This window comes from Tupaia chinensis, unplaced genomic scaffold, assembly GCF_000334495.1.
Source record: "Tupaia chinensis unplaced genomic scaffold, TupChi_1.0 Scaffold000044_1, whole genome shotgun sequence".
Classification (NCBI taxonomy): domain Eukaryota; kingdom Metazoa; phylum Chordata; class Mammalia; order Scandentia; family Tupaiidae; genus Tupaia; species Tupaia belangeri.
The window spans coordinates 1,672,496-1,675,657 of record NW_006159500.1 but is presented as its reverse complement, the minus strand read 5'-3'; the positions used below and the strand labels follow the sequence as shown (position 1 = coordinate 1,675,657).

Here is a 3,162-nt window from a genome sequence, read left to right as displayed (position 1 = left end):
ACCCCCCCGGGGGGGGATGGCCACACCACAATCCCTTCTCCTCCATTCTCCTCTCAGGATCTTGGGCACGCACATACACACGCCCGGCGTGAGTTTAAGCCACTGGGTCCAGGACTCCAACCGCAATTGACTACATGGGAGTCCAGTGACATAGCCATTGCGCCATCTGCTGGTCCTATCACTTGATATTTCTATTTTGACATCTCAAGATACTTCAAAATAAATATGTTTAATAGTAAGTTCAGATATTTCCCAAAAAAATCTTTTGTCTCCAAAGAAATACACTGTTTCTCCAAAGAAATACACTGTTATTTCTTCTCAAGTCAGAAACCTAGGTGTCATCCTTGGTTCCCTTCACTCTCTTCTACCTCATCCTCACGTGCAACCAACCAAGCATTATTTTCCTGAAGGTATAAGTTATTGATGGACCAAACTGTTATCCCCCAAAGTTCATATGTTGAAGCCCTAACAGCCAATGTAATTACATCTGGAGTTCATTAGGAAGCAATTTAAAGTTAAATGAGTTCAAAGGGGAATATAAATTGTTGTTCCCCACAGCCTACAGGGGGATCATCTTTATATATGACGCTATGCTCAAATTAAACTCTTGACCACCTGTTTTTTTGTTTGTTTGTTTGTTTGGTTTGGTTTGGTTTAAACTTAAAAGGCAGCCTGTGGTTGAGGTGCTGGACTCACACATGGCTGACCACAGCTTGAGTCTCAGACCTGGTGACTTGTTTTCTTATTTTTCCTCTCTCTCTCTCTCTCTCTCTCTCTCTCTCTTTTTTCTCTCTCTCCTCCTCTGTGTCTCTCAAATTTAAAAAAAAAATGATGATAATAAAGTTAGATAAAAATAAGTCTTTTTTGGGACCAGCAGTTGATGTGATGGCTATGTTGCTAGACTCCCATGTAGTCTACCATGGTTTGAGTCCTGGACCTGGTGGCTTAAACTCATACTGGGTACATGTGCATGCCCAAGATCCCGAGAGTAGAATGGAGGAGAAGGGATTGCAGCATGGCCATCCCTGTGGGGGGAGATTTCTCGCTTTTTGTCTCTCTGTCTTTCTCCGTCTTTCTGGTGAGAGCACATGCCCTGTAGCAAAAACCTCTCCAAAAATAATAATAATAAGTCTTTTTTAAAAAAATAACTTAAAAGTTAAGAATTTGAAATTTCTGGTTTTGGTTTTCTTTGTAGTACCCTCTCTATTTCTTGGGGTAAAAACTCTTGCTTACCATATGGGAGTCCAGTACCTTAACCACTATGGCACCTGCAGCCCCAGAATACCATTATTTTACCTGACCTAGTTGTTTATGGCCAGCTGAAACATTCACAGTCCCACTCCTAGACTTAGGTTGTTTTTTTTTTTTCCTCTTTTATCTCATCATATATTAATTTTTTCTTCTTTATTTTATACAATCAATATAAATTTCTCAGTAGACTAGAGGAAAGGGGAGGAAGAATTTGGGAGAGGGAAAGGAGAGCGCCAAAAGAAAGGATTGAGCTTTAGGTATCTCCTAGGTAACTGGCAACTCTGATTTCCTCTCAGTGAATCATCTCACATATTCTCTTACACAAGTCAGAAGAAAACACAAACTCTGTTTTACTCCATGTCACAGTGGGAGTGACACTAATAGATTTATGTTATCTTCAGGACAACTATGGTTGAACCACATTAAAGAAGTGATTTAGCTACAGCAGTGATTCTCTGAAGTCTCAACAGAGAATCTATACCACTAATCAACTTCCAGACCTGAGTCATCCATGCATTACTAGCTACAAACAATATATCATCTTTATTGGAATGTCAAACCCAACGTGTCTCAAATGGAACTCATCTTTCTCCACAAACTGGTTTTGCTTCTTAATCTCCGTGTGTGAACCAGTGCTACAACCATAATCCTTAACCATCCTACTTTACAACCAAGGGCTATCTTTAACCTCCCTCTTTTCTCATCCTTACACTACAAGAGAGAGGGAAGGAGCTAGGATCTACTCTCTGTCCTACCCACTGATGTGAGTCAAACACTGACAGAACTGTCAAGGAGTAGTCCAAGGTCCTCATGAGTCAGAATGTCTTGTGGCACATGTTACAAACGTAGACTTCCAGCCACACCACAGATCTCCTGAATCAGCATTTGGCTGGATAATCAGCATTTTAAATTAGATCCCTATGGGACTTTTAAGGCCAATTAAAGGAAATGACCAAATTACAGAGAAAGACCTTGTGGAAGAGCAGCAGGAGAGTGAGGCACCTTTTTCCAAAGGTCACAAATAGAGATTCAAGAGGACACAAAGAGTCCCAAGCTGGTGGGTGGCACATCAAGGTAGAAAATCAAAGTAAACAGTATGGAAAGGTTCACTATTTCTGAAGTCGTCATTTAGACCTACTCATAGATATCCTTTGCCAAGATAGGATGGGAGAGACTCTATTTCCCCCAAAGGAAGACCAGAATTTGAGCCTGGTTCTGAGAATGAAAGCACACAGGGGAGAAATCGTAGCAACTAAGTAACTATTGGCATTGCAGAGTTAACACTGGCTGGTTGGATCCCAACTCTGTTTAACAATAAATACACCTAGGGAACAAAACAGGAGGCCGCTGGGTGATGATTCAGGGCTTCATCTGTATCAGTGACAATATGGTTGGAAGCCATTCTAACCACTTTAAATGCAAAAAGATTTAATAGAATGAGTTAGGTATTCACAAAACTGTTAGAAAGGCTGAGGATACAGGCTCTAGGCTGAGCTTCCAGGAATGATCACTGAAGTGCCAACCCACGTAGTTATTGAATGCCCTAGTCAGAAAACCAAGAAATGATCAGAAAGCTGAGGAATAGAGAAATAGCTGCCCCAACTGCTGGTTCCAGGCATGCTGCCTCATCCAGATCTATGCCAGCAAAGCGGACCGTCCTGCCACCCTCAGGAGAAAAGGCACCAGATCAGAAAGCCTCTGCTAATACATTGCCATAGAAAAACTAGGGTTTCCATCGTGAGTGAAACAGGCCAGGCAGCTCGTCCGCTCTGTGTGCGGAAACGACATCATGAGATTTCAGAACAATAACTTTTTGGTAATTGGACAGATGGTGATCATTGGTCCTGGCGCCCTGAAAAAAAAAAAAAAAAAAAAAAAAAAAAGACCCCCCCCCCACCTTTTTCCCTGCTT

The 3,162-nt window shown here is 41.7% G+C and overlaps 1 non-coding gene across 1 annotated transcript; it reads left to right on the top strand.

The window, feature by feature from the left end:
- Positions 1 to 2,972: 2,972 nt before the first annotated feature.
- LOC114008495 (U11 spliceosomal RNA) lies at positions 2,973 to 3,106 on the top strand. The gene has a single exon (XR_003550023.1). It is a non-coding gene; the product is annotated as a U11 spliceosomal RNA (small nuclear RNA).
- Positions 3,107 to 3,162: the final 56 nt, after the last annotated feature.